Genomic DNA, 15,344 nt, shown 5'->3' on the forward strand with positions numbered 1-15,344 from the left:
ATTAGCAGACAGGTTTTTTTGGTTTTTTTTTTTTTTTTTTTTTTTACCACTAGCACCACCTGAGAAGCCCAATCAAGGCAAGTCTAGCCTTGCCTGCATGATGAAATTTCCCAGCTTTTGTTTGTTTGGGCGAGTCTTCATCTCTTCTTTATTTCTAAGGGTCCACTTTACCAGATAAGAATCCAGGGTTGGCAGTTTTTTTTTTTCCTTTCAGCATATTGAATATATCATCCTATTCTCTCCCAGCTTCTGATGTTTCTGCTGCTGAAAAGTTGCTGATAGCATTATATGAGTTCTCGTGTAAGTTGTATGCTTCTTCTTGATAATTTTAAGAATCTTGCTTTGGCTTTGACTTTGACAGCTCTATTAAGAGTGTCCTGGAAAAATTCTCACTAGATTTGCTTGGAGACCTATGAGCTTCATGAAATTGGATGTCCAAAACTCTCCCCAGATTTGGAAAGTCATTAGCCATTATTTCTTTAAATAAGCTTTCTCTTCCTTCTCTCTCTCTTCCCTTCCTGGGACTGCAATAGTTCACTGTTTCTCTTGATGATATTCCATATATCACACTGGCTATTCTCACTCCTCTATATTTTCCTCTGCTAGTTATTTCAAAGGTCCTATCCTCTACATTACACATGCTATTTTCTGCTTGATCCATTCTACTGTAATGGATGCATTTCTGTTGCTTTCTTTTGCTTTCTCTTCCATCTTTCAGTTCATTCACTGTACTCTTCCATTCTAGGATTCTCTTTGGTTTGTTTTAGTGTATCTTTATGGTAAAGTTCTCTTTTATTTGTGTATTTTTTCCTGATTTCATTAAATTGTCTTTTTCTGTTTTCTTATGGTTTATAGCTCTAAACTTCCTTAAAAGATTTTAGGGAACTTTTTAGTCTTGCCCCTGTTCCCTGCCCCATCCCCTTCTCTCATTTCTTCTCCAAGTGGTGATAAAGGGGAGGCAGAGTTAGAGCAGCCATGCTCACTGTAATGAATGATTCTCCCACCTTGAAGGTAGGACTCCATGTGAGCCTCTGCCCATGTGAGGGGTGTCCTCTGGGTGACCCCCCCCAGGTGTCCAGAACCAGCAGCCCCCACCACAGGTCCTTAGAGGAGGAGGAGGGAGAGGAGGAGAGGACAGCTCTGTCACCCATCCCATTTTCCTCTTTTATCTTACTGTTGCCACAGCAACACTAGCATTGGCAACATGGCAGCATTCTCTCTGCCCTAGTATGAGGTGGGTTCTGGGGACTGCCGTTCAGCCAACACAGCTCCTGTGGCTTCCATGGACTCTGCTAAAGTCTGTAAGGACTGGAGAGCTGTGGTGGCCTGGCTTGCAGAACTGGTGGGGCCATCTCCCAGAATCCCCACTGCAGGAATTTGTACGCAGATTGAAGATTGGCACTAAGGGGGCCCACTGGGTCAGTCCCAATGATCCAGACCTAGAGATGACAGGACCACCCAGGCTGTGGAGTGGGATGGGAGTGATAAAAGGACAGAGCAGTAAGATGGCCAGTAAAACCAAGGCCAACCCTGAAAGTGATGGCCCAGTGCCACCTTCTGGCTAAAGGGGTGACTGCTGTTCACTATTAGATCCTGTGTTGTGTGCCAAGTTGCTTCAGACGTTGTCCGACTCTTTGTGACCCCATGGACTGTAGCCTGCCAGGCTCCTCTGTCCATGGGATTCTCCAGGTAAGAACACTGGAGTAGCTCTCCTCCAGGGGATCATTCTGACCCAGGGATCGAATCCACATCTCTTATGTCTCCTGCACTGGCAGGTGGGTGCTTTACCACTACCACCAGCTGTGAAGCCCTGACATGGATATACAACTTGGCCAGCTGACTCTGTGAAACCCCTGCCTTGCCCCAGGATACCTTCCCAAGACCTTCAACTTTAATACCATGTATGCTGCTGCTAAGTCGCTTCAGCTGTGTCCGGCTCTGTGCGACTCCATAGACGGCAGCCCACCAGGCTCCCCCGTCCTTGGGATTCTCCAGGCAAGAACACTGGAGTGGGTTGCCATTTCCTTCTCCAATGCATGAGAGTGAAAAGTGAAAGTGAAGTCGCTCAGTCGTGTCCGACTCTTAGTGACCCCATGGACTGCAGCCTACCAGGCTCCTCCATCCATGGGATTTTCTAGGCAAGAGTACTGGAGTGGGGTGCCATTGCCATCTCTGAATACCATGCATGATGCCAGCTCAAAACAGAGACTTACGTGATGAAAATGTGAGAGCCTCAGTAGACTCACTATTTCAGGGTTTCAATGGCATGGTATTTGTTTATGGCCAGATAGGCACTGGGAGGACATACCATGCAGGGAACATGGGTAGAATCCAGGCTGGACAAGGTCATCCCCAATAACTCTGAGCACTTCTTCATCTATTTCTTGCACTCCTACTACCAGCAGTGCCTGGTCCAGTCCTCCCACCTGGAGATATACCTAGAAGAGATTTGAGACCTGCTCTCCAAGGACCAGCAGGAACCTAGAGCTGATGGAGAATGCTAAGGCATCTACATCAAGGATCTCTCCTCCTTTATAACCAAGAATGACAAGGAGATTCAGCATATGATGAACCTATGAGAGCAGACTCAGGTCGTGGGCAACACACACATGAATGAAATCAGCTCTTGCTCCCACTCTACTTCCTCACCACCATGGGGTACAGTGGCTGTGATGGCCAGGACCATAGCTGTTTGAAAAAACTCAACCTTGTTGAACCTGGCCAGGAGCAATAGGTACAACAAAGCAGATCTCTACTTAACTGAAGAGACAGCCATACAGTCCATGGCTGGTGATAACAGTGGAGGTGGTGGAAGAGAAAGGCATACGGAAGCTTCCAAAATAAACCTCTCTCTGTCTTCCCTGGGCAATGTAATCATTGTCCTGTTGGGCAACAGGAACACCCACATCCCTTATTAGGACACCAAGCTGATTTGGCTGTTCTAGAACTCTCCTGGGGGCAAAGACAAGATCATCATAGTGGCCACACAGGTGTCAGTTTCTTACTGGCTACAACAAGAGCCTCTCCAACCACTGCTTTGTCAACCAAGACAAGGAAATCAAGAACAACCCCTGAGTACATGAGGACCCCAAGGACACATTGCTGTATGAATTCCAGGAGATCACCTACCTGAAGTCTCATCTGGAGAAGGAGATGCTGGAAAAGTGGCTATGGAGGAAGAGCAGCAGCATAAAGAACAATAACGTAAGAAGTCGCAGTATAGAAAGCACTATGTCAGCCCTGGTAGGTTACCAGGAAGGGCTAGTAATCAAAGTCTGGGAGGCCAAAGAGGAGGATAATAACATCAACCACCATCACCACCACCTGCCCCAGCCTCCTGGAGCTAGCCTTGGATGAAAACATGGATAATTACCTTCAGGTGCACAGTCAGTGGCTCATGGAATAGCAGGTGACCAGCCAGGATGACTGCAGTCTTATCAGTGAGGAGAGGCAGAAGCTGCTAGGGATGAAGGAGAAGATGCTGCAAGAACTATAGCAGGAGGTCTTGGAGCAGAAGGAGCAGAAGGCCACAGAACTGCTTGCAGTCAAGTACAAGGCCATGGAAAGTGAGCTTCTCCACTGGGGCAAGAACATCATGAATCACACCAAAGAGAAGTAGAAGACGTTGAAACTGAACAGTGAGGAGACCACAGAGAAGAAATACCATGAGCAGGAAATACAGCAGGAGGTGATGATCTGAGATGAGGAGACAACGTATTTTCAGGCTACGTACACAGCCATGCACCAGGACATGGAGGTCAAACCCAAGAAACTCATGAAGTTCCAAGTCAAACAGCAGGTTGTGAAGGCAGAGATCTGGGACCAGCATGATGAGTATATCCACACGTAGCAGAAGCTGAAGAAGGCAAAGAATGAGGAGACCTAGGAACTCAGGTTCAAGTACCTAATCACTGAGAACTTCATCCCACTTGAGGAGAACAAGATTATAAACCTGCTTTTCCTGGACTATGAGGAAGAGCGATAGAAGGTCCAGCCAGTTGTGCCAGGTGGATTTAATAACAGCCAAAAGAAGAAACATCCCATGTCTGCAGTGGGCTACACGAGGTCTATCAGCCAGTACTCTTGGGGTGCCTTGCCACCCCAGCTACACAGTTGAAAGTACAGGTTGACCTTTTTGGAGTTGGATTTATTCCCTCCAGCTGTGTTTATGTTGGAATTCTCTCACTGTCAGGAACAAGACCCCCCATGCACTACATATGGAAAGGCTCATGCGTTAAAACAGATTTCTGGAAAGAACATTTCCCTGTAAAGTCTGAAAGTCCAGATCCTGGTCCCAGAGTCCTCAGTGGCCTCCAGGTGCCACCACACGTACCCCAGTGGCCTCTGCTATGCTGCACACCATGACAATGGTGGCCCAAAATGACAATCTTCAGTCAGGCTACGCATCTGACAGACTCCTGGGATGGTGCAGCTAACCCTAGGGATCTTTCCTGAAAGCACAACTGTCAATGACCATGTCTCCTCCGAGCTGACCAATCCATTGACCAGCAGGCCAGTCACTAAGTTCCACCTGCGTGGGTCTGCCGGCTCTGCCCTCAGTGCGCTCTTGAAACAAAAGGAAACTCCAGAATCTTAAGTTCAGAGTGTTAGGTAGTTAGAATAGGAAGAAGGAGTCCAAAATGGTGGTGGCTAAAAGACAAAGAAGGGAAAAGCCTGCGAAAATAGAACAAAGGAAGGTCGGAAGACTGGAGTGAGGACCTCAGGTAAAACAAATAGCACTCCTGGCTAGCCCAATTTACATAGGGCAGGCCCAGGGGGAGGAGAAAAAGCATATAAAAAGAGGAGCCAAAATTGTGCCAGAGCCTCTCTTCTCTTCGTGTCTTTTGTGTTGGCATGCCCTCACACCTCAAGGATGTCTTTTCCTTTACTTTCTAGATAAAACTGAGCTGTAACACGGAGCTGTAACACTGCTCTGTCGCTTCAAATTTTTGTTGCCACAAGACAGAACAGAACCAAGGCAATTACACACTCTCCTGACAAGAGTAAGATGGGAACAAGGGTGGAGTGGAGGTGGGGGTGGTCTCCTTACTGACCTCTGACTTCCGGAACATGTCCATCCCTGAGACAGCAGGGTTCAACACGGCTGACTCACCTTCACGGATATGCCTGCTGCACTATTTGTGTATGGAGTTTCTGTGGTTGTCGCTGTTTTACAAGTTTACTTTGACACCTGGGGTGAAGATAATGGTCTCCTTGTTGTTGACTTCATAAAGTTCTCTTTCCTCTAGACACGAAGTCCCGAGAGAGGAAGGGAACGCGCCTGCTCAAGGCTGCAACAAGCGGGGAGGGGCCTCCAGCCTCGGGCCCACGGGATGAGGGGCGGGGACCACGCAGTCCGCAGAGGCTGGCAGGGCTGTGTTACCTCAAGAAAACGGTGCAGCGGCCTGGCAGCCAGAGAGAGTGGTGCTCTCAGCGAGCTGGGGGTGCTGAAGGTGGGGCTGCTGGCGTGGGAGCGGCTGCAGCAATAGAGAGAGTGGGTGCGGGTCCCCCCCGAGGTGCGGCGGCTGGCTGGCTGGTTGGCTCGCTCAGGTGGTACTTGTCCACAGTTCGGAGGAGCTCCTCGCAGGTGGTCCGCGCAACATCCCGCGCATGCCCAGTGAGGCGGGGCCGCGCCAACTCTCTTGACGCACAAACTTCTGGAACTCCTGCCGCCAGCCGCAGGCAAAGATTCCTATACGTGGTGAGGTCTCAGCCCCCAAACTTTCTCACAGACTGCATAATAGCACTTGGGCTTCTTTGGGGAACCAAGGTCAGTGCTACTTCGGCCCCGTCGGGAGCCTTCTTTGAGGCCAAGCTTGCTCTAGCCTGGCTTCTTGCTCAGGCTCCAGTTCCACAGGGGCTGGAGATCAGGCTTGTTTCTCGTCGGGCTCGCTGGAGGTGGGGTGAGGGGTGGCGGGTGGGGGGCGGCTGCACTACCGCCCAGGGGCGGGCGGTGGAGCGTGGTGGGCTGCAGAGGCAGGGATTCCTCCTACAGGCTTCCAATTTACGGGCTGCAGGGGCTTTGGCTGCGCCTGCTGATTGAAGGCAATGGCACCCCACTCCAATACTCTTGCCTGGAAAATCCCATGGACGGAGGAGCCTGGTAGGCTACAGTCCATGGAGTCGCTAAGAGTCGGACACGACTGAGCGACTTCACTTTCACTTTTCCCTTTCATGCACTGGAGAAGGAAATGGCAACCCACTCCAGTATTCTTGCCTGGAGAATCCCAGGGATGGCGGAGCCTGGTGGGCTGCCGTCTATGGGGTCTCACAGAGTCGGACACCACTGAAGCGACTTAGCAGCAGCAGCTGGTTGAAGTCCTCCGGGACCCCTGCTACTGGGAAGTGGAAAGCCCTGCCCTTGCCTTCCTGGCCCGGGGCACCGTGGTGGGTCAGCAGCTGCCTGGGCCCTTCTGACCATGTGCAACCGAGTACCTGAGCAAGGACAAGAAAGAAACAGAACCAACTTCTAGTTATAAAATAAATAATGGGGATGTGACAGTACAACACGGTGACTAGTTAATACTTTTTGTATACTTAAAGCTGCTACGAGTGTGGATCTTCTCATCACAAGAGAAAAATCCAGCTATTTTTAATTCTTTATCAGGTATGTTTTGGGAATTGATTACTAGCAGATTGCTGCGATCCCTTGTTGGGGTCATGTTTCCATGATTTTTTAACTTTTTTCCCTTAAAGTTCTTGTAGCTGCTGTCCTTCCATTAGAAGTAGCAGGCACTTCCTCCAGTCTTGACTGGTTGACTTTAGGAAAGAAATACCTTCCCACTGCTCTACTGGGGATTCTGAGGCTTCCTCAGTCTCTCTGTGCTTACACCTGCGTCACACTTCTTCCTCTTTTGGCAGAATTTTTAAGCTTCTCTCCCATCTTGCAGCTCACCAGGTGGGTTGCTGACAGCTTCCCTTTGACTTTCCCAGTGGTGACGCTAAAACTCAAATTTATGGTTGCTCCCTGGTTTGCAGATTCAGGCTGATTTTCTGCAACGCTTACTAGCCATCTGCCAAAGCTTATTCTTCCTGCCAGTATGAGTATGTGCAGGGAGCTGGCCACACCGTTGGTGGAGTGGGGTGGTGGGGGGTGGGGGTGAGTTGCACAGAGCACTGGGGATGCCCATGGGCAAGTTGGGAAGAATCACGGTTAAGCTGTCTCCAGTGGCTCTTGGACAGGCTTCTTGGTGGTGTACAAGAGGCATTTAACAGTTTCTGCATCCACATCCCTTCAGTGCCCTCTGCCACTCTCCCAGCATCTTCCCTGCCCCAAGTAGTGCAGCTCATGACTCAGTACTCTGGATGGGGTGAAAAAGAAATGAGCCTCTTGGGCTGCATCTCACTTGTCTGGGGAATCTGAGTACCCATTCTCATGCTTTCACTTTCCCCATGTGAGAAATCGTGGTCCAGGGTGGTCTCTTTTGGCACTAATGTGTGCTGCCTTGGGGGAGGGGTTATGCAGGTAAAGTCAAACTGTCCTTCTTTCCCTTTCCAATGCATCCAAATTCATACATATGTATTTTTTAACCTCCGACAGTTTGATGGAACTACTCAACTGGATTCCTCGACTTCTGCAAAGGCTCTCTCATCCATGGGTCTAACTGTTCCCTGGGGGGCCATGCTGAAGAGCAGGACCAGTTAACAAGGCATTGCAGATTCTACCACCAGGACCAAGGTATGTATGCATAGTACCTGAAGCATTTTACGATGGTTGATGTGGACTGGGTCCCAGTGACACTGACGTTCTGAAAAAAGAGAAAACCCAGCACATTCTGGATGTCCTGATTTGATTTGTGATTGGTTGAACGTTGAATCATAGGCGTGTGATATTCTCATAACCACTGAAGTTAATATTCCATAGATCCTTAAAATCAAAAGAAAACCAAGTTCAGTGTTATTTTTCCATACAATAGTCCTATTAGTAATTACTTATAAATAGATTAGATTATCTAAAGTTAAAAAAAGGATACTTGATATTGCTTTTGTGTTTCTTGCCTTTATTACCCTTCATGGTGCCATACAGACTTGAGTAAAATTGGTAAATATTTCTTATGGACTCCCACTGTCATTGATTCAATAGATCTGTTAACATTTACTCGGTGTTTATTACTATTAGTGAGTTTTCGATAGAATATCATGTTTGATGTAATTCAAAATATTGAATATACTCTTTTTGACTTTTCAAAAAGAAATAGGTTTATTATCATTTTTTAAAGTTTTATTGGAGTACAGTTAATTTACACTGTTGTGTTAGTTTCAGGTTTCCAGCAAAGTGATTCAGTTATATGTATATTCATTCTTTTTCAGATTCTTTTCTCATGCAGGTTATCACAAAATATTGAGTTGAGTTACTTGTGCTGTACAGTAGATCCTTGTTGGTTATCTATCGTATATATGTGCTAAGTCACTTCAATCTTGTCTGACTCTTTGCGATCCTGTGGATTGTAGCCCTCCAGGCTCTTCTGTCCATGGGATTCTCCAGGCAAGAATACTGGAGTGGGTTGCTATTTCCTTCTCCAATCTTATATATAGTAGTGTGTATATGTTAATCCCAGTCTCCTGATTTATCCCTCCTCGCCACATTTCCCCTTTGGTAACCATAAGTTTGTTTTCAATTTCTGTAAGTCTGTTGAGGTTTTGTAAATAAGTTCATTTGTATCATTTTTTTTAAATGAGATTCCACAAATGAGTGAATTCATGTGATATTTGTTTTTCTCTGTTTGACTGACTTAGTATGATAATCTCCAGGTCCATGCATGTTGCTGCAAATGGCATTATGTCATTCTTTTTACGGCTAATATTCCATTGTATATATGTACCACATCTTTATCCATTTCTCTGTTGATGGGAATTTAGTCTGCTTCCTTTTCTTGGCTATTATAAATAGTGCTGCCATGAACGTTGAGATGCATGTATCTTTTCAAATTATGGTTTTCTTCTGATGTATACCCAGGGGTGGTATTGTTGGATTATATGATAGTTCTATTTTTAGTTTTTTAAGGAACCTCCATACTCTTCTCTGTAGTGGTTGTACCAATTTACATTTCTCCCAAGAGGGTAGGAGGGTTCCCTTTCCATCACACCCTCTCCAATAAGCCCCTTTATTGTTTGTAGACTTTTTGATGATGGCCATTCTGACTGGTGTGAGGTGAAAACTCATTGTAGTTTTGATTTTCATTTCTCTGATAAATTAGTGATGTCAAGCATTTTTTCATGTTCCCGTTGGCCATCTGTATGTCTTCTTTGGAGACATGTCTACTTAGGTCTTCAGCCCATATTTATGAAAATTTTTTATTTGTTTGATACAGAACTGCATGAACTGTTTGTATATTTTAGAGATTAATCCCTTGTCAGACGTTTCATTTGCGGATTTTTTTTCCTATTCTATGGATTGTCTTTTTGTTTTGTTTTGTTTTATGGTTTCCTTTGCTGTGCAGAAGCTTGTAAGTTTAATTAGGTCCCATATGTTTATTTTTGGTATTATTTCCATTACTCTAGGAGGTAGATAAAAAAAGATACTGCTGTGATTTATGTCAAAGGGTGCTCTGTGTTTTCCTCTGTGATTTTTATAGTGTCCAGCCATACTTTTAGGTCTGTATTCATTTTGAGTTCATTTTTGTGTATAGTGTTAGAGAATGTTCTAATTTCATTCTTCTATATGTTGCTGTCCAATTGTTCCAGCACCAGTTATTGAAGAGAGTGTCTTTTCTCCATTGTATATTCTTTCTTCCTTTGTCACAGATTAGGTGCCCATAGATGTGTGGGTTTATCTCTGGACTTTCTATCCTGTTCCACTGATCTATATTGTTGTTGTTTTTGCACCAGTATCATACTGTTTTATTACTGTAGCTTTTTAGTATAGTCTGAAGTCAGGGAGCCTGATTCCTCCAGTTTCATTTTTATTTCTCAAGATTGCTTTGGCTATTTGGGATCTTTTGTCTTTCCATACAAATTAAAAAACATTTTTTTTTGTTCTAGTCCTGTGAAAAATCCCATTGGTAATTTGATAGGGCTTGCATTGAATCTGTACACTGTTTTGGGTAGTATAATCATTTTCACAGTATGGAGTTACTGCTTTGTGCTGGATCCTAGTGTCTGTGTAATTTTATGTGTGCCCTCCAAGAGTGGAGCCTCTGTTTCCCCCAGTCCTTGGAGCTTCTGCAGTCAAGCCCCACTGGCTTTCAAAATCTGGGTGTTCCTCCTCCTGATTCCAGACCCTCAGGTGAGCCTGATAGGGTTCAGAATTCTCACTCTTCTGGGAGAACTTCTACAATATAATTGTTTTCAAGTTTGAGAGTCACCCACCTGGAGGATATGGGATTTGATTATGTTGTGAAAGCACCCCTCCTACAGTCTCATTGTGACTCCTTCATTGTCTTTTGAACGTGAAGTATTCTTTTTTATAAATTCCAGTGTTTTTTTGTGATGGTTATTCAGCAGTTAGTTGTGATTTTGGTGTTTTCTTGAGGGGAGATGAGTTGAGCTCAAGTCATTTTACTTCATCATGTTTTCTAGAATCAAGGGGCTGCTTTTAGTTTGGAGGCTTGCTGTCTCTTTTTGGTGTGTTCTGGCCATTATCCCCTTGATATGGGGTGTGCAGTTACAGCAGCCCTTGTGCTCTCCTGGGATGGTAGGGCAGCACTCGGCACCTGGAGACCTGTGGGTCTCCTAGGCTGTGGCTGCTGTCCATACATTCCCGGCTTAGTGAAGGCAGTGCTTTGTGCCTGCTCGTGAATCTCATAGTTGCAACCTATGTTCACCTCTGGAGTCCATAATGGTGGTGGCAACTTTGAAGAAGATATTTAACTCTCTTGGGAGATAGAAAAAAAAAGATTATGTTGATACCATAAACAGTGGTCCCTAACCTTTTTGGCGCTAGGGCTGACTTCATGGAAGAAAAATTTTCCATGGTTCAGTGGGAGGGTTGGTTTCAGGATGATTTAACTGCATTATATTTGTTGTAAACTTTATTTGTATTATTATTACATCAATTCCACTTCAGATCATCAGGCATTAGTTCCCAGAGTTTGGGGAGCCCTGCCATAACATACCTCCAGTACTCTTGCCTGGAAAATCCCATGGACAGAGGAACCTGGTGGGCTGCAGTCCATGGGGTCACGAAGAGTCGGACACAACTGAGTGACTTCACTTTCACTTTTCACTTTCATGCACTGGAGAAGGAAATGGCAACCCACTCCAGTATTCTTGTCTGGAGAATCCCAGGGATGGCGGAGCCTGGTGGGCTGCCATCTATGGGGTCGCACAGAGTCGGACACCACTGAAGCTACTTAGCAGCAGCAGCAGCAGCAGCTGCCATAACATACATTTCCCAAGTGCTTCTTCTAACCAGACAGTGAAGTGTTCAGGTATATTCACTGCATGCCTCATTGCAAAGTTGACATATAATATTTAATTCATGAATGAGAGCAAGATATGTCACTTGGAATTCAGTGGTTTTCAAAGCAGTCTTCACAGAAGACTCAAAATCCTAAGGCCTCTGCGTTAATCTTAATATGAAATGCAAATAACACATTTGAACGGTTATTCTGCCTTAGGACAAAATATTTTTGACTTAATGCTAAAATAGGACTTCAGTATAAAGGCAAGAATGAAGGTTCTTAAATAAACACACAACAATAAATTTCATTGATTTTGCCTGTGCTTTAAATATTTATATATACATTAGGATGTGATTCAAATTATCAAAATGTATTAGTTCATCTTGTTTCTGCATTTCAGTACATTATGGATACTCTTTATGTCAACTAAGTGATTACTTTGCCTCTAGTTAATATGCTGTATTATTTTTGTTGTCAAGTATGTTAAACTGAGTTATACATATATACATATACTTATATGAAAGTATGATATTTTTATAATTCATTAAAATGTTATTAAATTCTGATGCCAAGTAAGTTTGTTTTTCCATTAGTACATACATCAGTTAGGCTACTTATAGTGGTGACAACACTGAATCTCAAAGTAACTTAAAATCAATTAATTTCTCTCCAAATTATGGCAGAAATTGCTCTTTTAGGTGACAATTAAAGAGTAATAAAAGCTAACATCCTTCCTCAGTATCCATCTTAATTGCTTCAAATAACTGCTTAATTTATATGTCTCACTATGAGGTTATTATGAATGCTCTGATTGGCCAGTCTGGATTTCAGGTTCATTTCTGTAGGTTGAGGTAAATTACTTATCAAATGAATGAGTAGCTTTTCTGAAACAAAAAAGGTTTTCATTATAAGGAAAAAGGATAATGAATTTTCAGAGTTAATAACACTCAGTTTCCATAGCTTGATTCTATAGCCTTATCGATTTCAACCTACCCTTCAGGGATTTGGCTTCAAACTGGACGCATACCCCTGACAGTCTTGGGAGCTTTGATCTTTTTCAGTCTACTTCTGCTTCTTCCTATACTCAATAATATTTGAGGAAGTCTACTCTAGGTCCCAAGATTGAAAGTCCTTCAATTTCTCCAGTACAGAAAGATCTGAGTGTTTTATTGCCTTGATGAAAACCCCCGAGCCCTTCATTGCTCTTAGTATAGGTCTTATCACAACCCTTTCCTTTGGTTTATTTTATTATTCTTATATCTTTCCAGTTATATCTTTCAAAAACTCCACATCTAGAGCTCTGTTCTTCAGTAATATTGAATTTTTTAGTTAAAAGTACTATAGTCATTTAACTCTATTTCATTTGACTTCTGAATATGCTCTTTCCTCTGTTAGGATCCACCTATGTCCTTCAATGTCTTCACTAAGCTAACATATATAATCACTTGTATGATTTTATCATATATCATTTAATCTGAATAAAGCAAGCATCCAATTGGTCAGCTTTTCCAGTTACATTATAAATTTGATCCTGTGCCTTTTTCCCCAACATTATATCCATACTTTATAAAATAAAAAGAAAACACATATTAAGGCCAAGATATTAAGAGGCCTATGAATATGAACACATGCCCAAGTCTGAACTCTATATACTAAAGTTTAGGGCAAAGGTCTTCATGTTATCATTAGCAAAAGTTATACTATGAAGGCAGTTTTCAGATTCTGGAAACTATGGGACTTTCCTATTTCTCATAGTTCTGGTCAATGATATGGTTGGTTTAAGTTATAAAATTATGTATATGGATGTATATTTTTCTAGGTATGCCAAAATGTGGTGTGACTCTAAACGTTAACAGAATCCTTCACAATTTTATCTATGTCTGTGTGCTGTTTTTATATCCTCCACAATCCAATATAAGAGTTTGTTCCCACATGTTTAAAGTTAATATCAGTAACTGGATGGCTTCCTGATTTAGAGATAAGCAAATATGCTGACATGTCATGCACTCAGAAGTTAATAAATGTTCCTCAAATTATGGATAGAATCAGTTGTTCACTCTCCCTTGCAAAAATTTTAGAACAGTAAACTGATTCCTCAGCTATGCTCAGTGAAAGTGTATGAGTCGCTCAGTTGTGTCCGACTCTTTGTGACCCCATGGACTGTAGCCAGCCAGGCTCCTCTGTCCATGGAATTTTCTAGGCAAGAATACTGGAGTGAATTGCCATTCCCTTCTACAGGGGATCTTCCCAACTCAGGGATTGAGGCTGGGTCTCCTGCATAACAGGCAGGTTCTTATGCTCAGGTGTTCAGTCACCAAGTCACGTCCCGCTCTTTGCTCCACTTATGCTCTTCGGGATACATATGCTCAGATACATTACAACACAATAACACAGGTTGGTCATATTGATTGCTCCACTGTCTTGCTCTGACTGACCATCTGCTGTTACTCAAAACAAGGAAAATGTTTTATTGTCTGTGACTTTTCATTTTTTTTCAGAAGCTGGGGTGATTTATAATCAAATTTCAGCAGTCCTAAGGCAAAAGTAGCAACCCATGAGGGAGTCAGCATAGAGCACCTCTGAGACCAAGGGTTGCTATCGCACTGCTTCCCAGATGCTGCACCTCTTTGAGATATATCATAAAGCCAGGCATAAACATAGTGAGACCGTGATATTTTTATAGGTCTTGACTGTAGTGAAAAGATAAACCTTAGTCTTACTTCTGTCCATTTTGTCCTACCCACATTGCATGGAGGCAGTGTGATGATCTGCCTGTAAGATTAAATGAGCATTGGACTGTCAAATCATATTCCTAATTTAGTGAAGTATAATTAGCATAACTTTAATTATGTAGTTCCATGAGTTATGATAAATAAACATACTCATGGTTCCATGTGAAAGTGAAAGTTGCTAAGTTGTGTCCGAGTCTTGCAACCCCATGGACTGTAGTCTGCCAGGCTCCTCTGTCCATGGACTTCTCTAAACCAGAATACTGGAGTGGCTAGCTGGTCCCTTCTCCAGGGGATCTTCCCAACCCAGGGATTGAACCCGGGTCTCTCACATTGCAGGTGGATTCTTCACAGTTGAGCCCCAAGGGAAGCCATTACCCACAGTCAAAACATATAACATTTTTCATCTCCCCAGAAAGTTCCTGTGTGTCACTTTTCAGGCAACCCTTCTCTAATCCCTGATTCAGACAACATCTGCTGTGACTATAGGTTAGTTTTGCCTCCTCTAGAATTTTATATACATGATATATTAATTTCTGGAGGCATCTGTAAAAAAAAAAAATCCACAAACTTGATGGCTTAAAACAGCAGAGCATATTTAATTTATAGTTGCTGTGAATAAATGGTTATCTTAAATAGAAAATACAAAAGATAAATGTAGCAAAATAGATATAAACACTGTATACTGAAAATACTAAACATTGGTAAAAAAAAAAAAAACAATTCTTATTTCCCTTTTATTTGGGGAATCCGTCAGAAGGGTACACCTGAAGAGAGTATAACGTGAAGCATGAGATTCCACCTGCCATTTTTGGAGGAAGTGGGAGTATATGGAGACATGAGAAAGGTGGGTGGCCTTTGGAGCAAAGACCAACCCTTTGCTGATCTTTTGAGCTAGCAAGCTAGGAAATGGGTCCTTACCACAAGTAAGGAAGGTAAGAAAATTAATCCTGCCAATTAAATCAATTTGGATCAGATTCCGCCCTAGAGACTCCACAAATGAGCACAGACCTAATAGGTATTATAAGCAAAAGCAGAGAGATTTGTGGTATATTAGATATCTGTAGTATAAGAGACAACAGTCAGAAGTTACAGTGTATTTACTTTTCCCTTTTATTCCATGGAAAAGCCAGAGTTTATATTCCAGATGCTAGAGGGAAAAAAATAGGCATAGCAAATGTTGGCTGTTAAGTGCTTTCCTTCTGTTGCACTTTTTCTCACTCAAGTGAGTTGTTTCAAATTTATACCAATAATGGACACTCTTTAGATACAA

The 15,344-nt window shown here is 43.3% G+C and overlaps 1 long non-coding RNA gene and 1 pseudogene across 1 annotated transcript in view; both read left to right on the forward strand.

Moving 5' to 3' along the window:
- The first annotated feature begins 2,567 nt into the window (after positions 1-2,567).
- LOC145515494 (kinesin-like protein KIF3C pseudogene) lies at positions 2,568-4,436 on the forward strand (annotated as a pseudogene).
- A 918-nt stretch (positions 4,437-5,354) lies between these two features.
- LOC145517240 (uncharacterized) overlaps positions 5,355-15,344 on the forward strand; it is a 153,954-nt gene continuing 143,964 nt past the window's right edge. The window contains exons 1-3 of the long non-coding RNA XR_014061960.1: positions 5,355-5,770; positions 6,544-6,607; positions 7,541-7,678. This is a non-coding gene — a long non-coding RNA (uncharacterized LOC145517240). The remainder of the gene's footprint in view (positions 5,771-6,543; positions 6,608-7,540; positions 7,679-15,344) is intronic.

This window comes from Giraffa tippelskirchi, chromosome 1 (assembly GCF_054371585.1).
Source record: "Giraffa tippelskirchi isolate mGirTip1 chromosome 1, T2T-mGirTip1v1.2.pri, whole genome shotgun sequence".
Taxonomy (NCBI): Eukaryota; Metazoa; Chordata; class Mammalia; order Artiodactyla; family Giraffidae; genus Giraffa; species Giraffa tippelskirchi.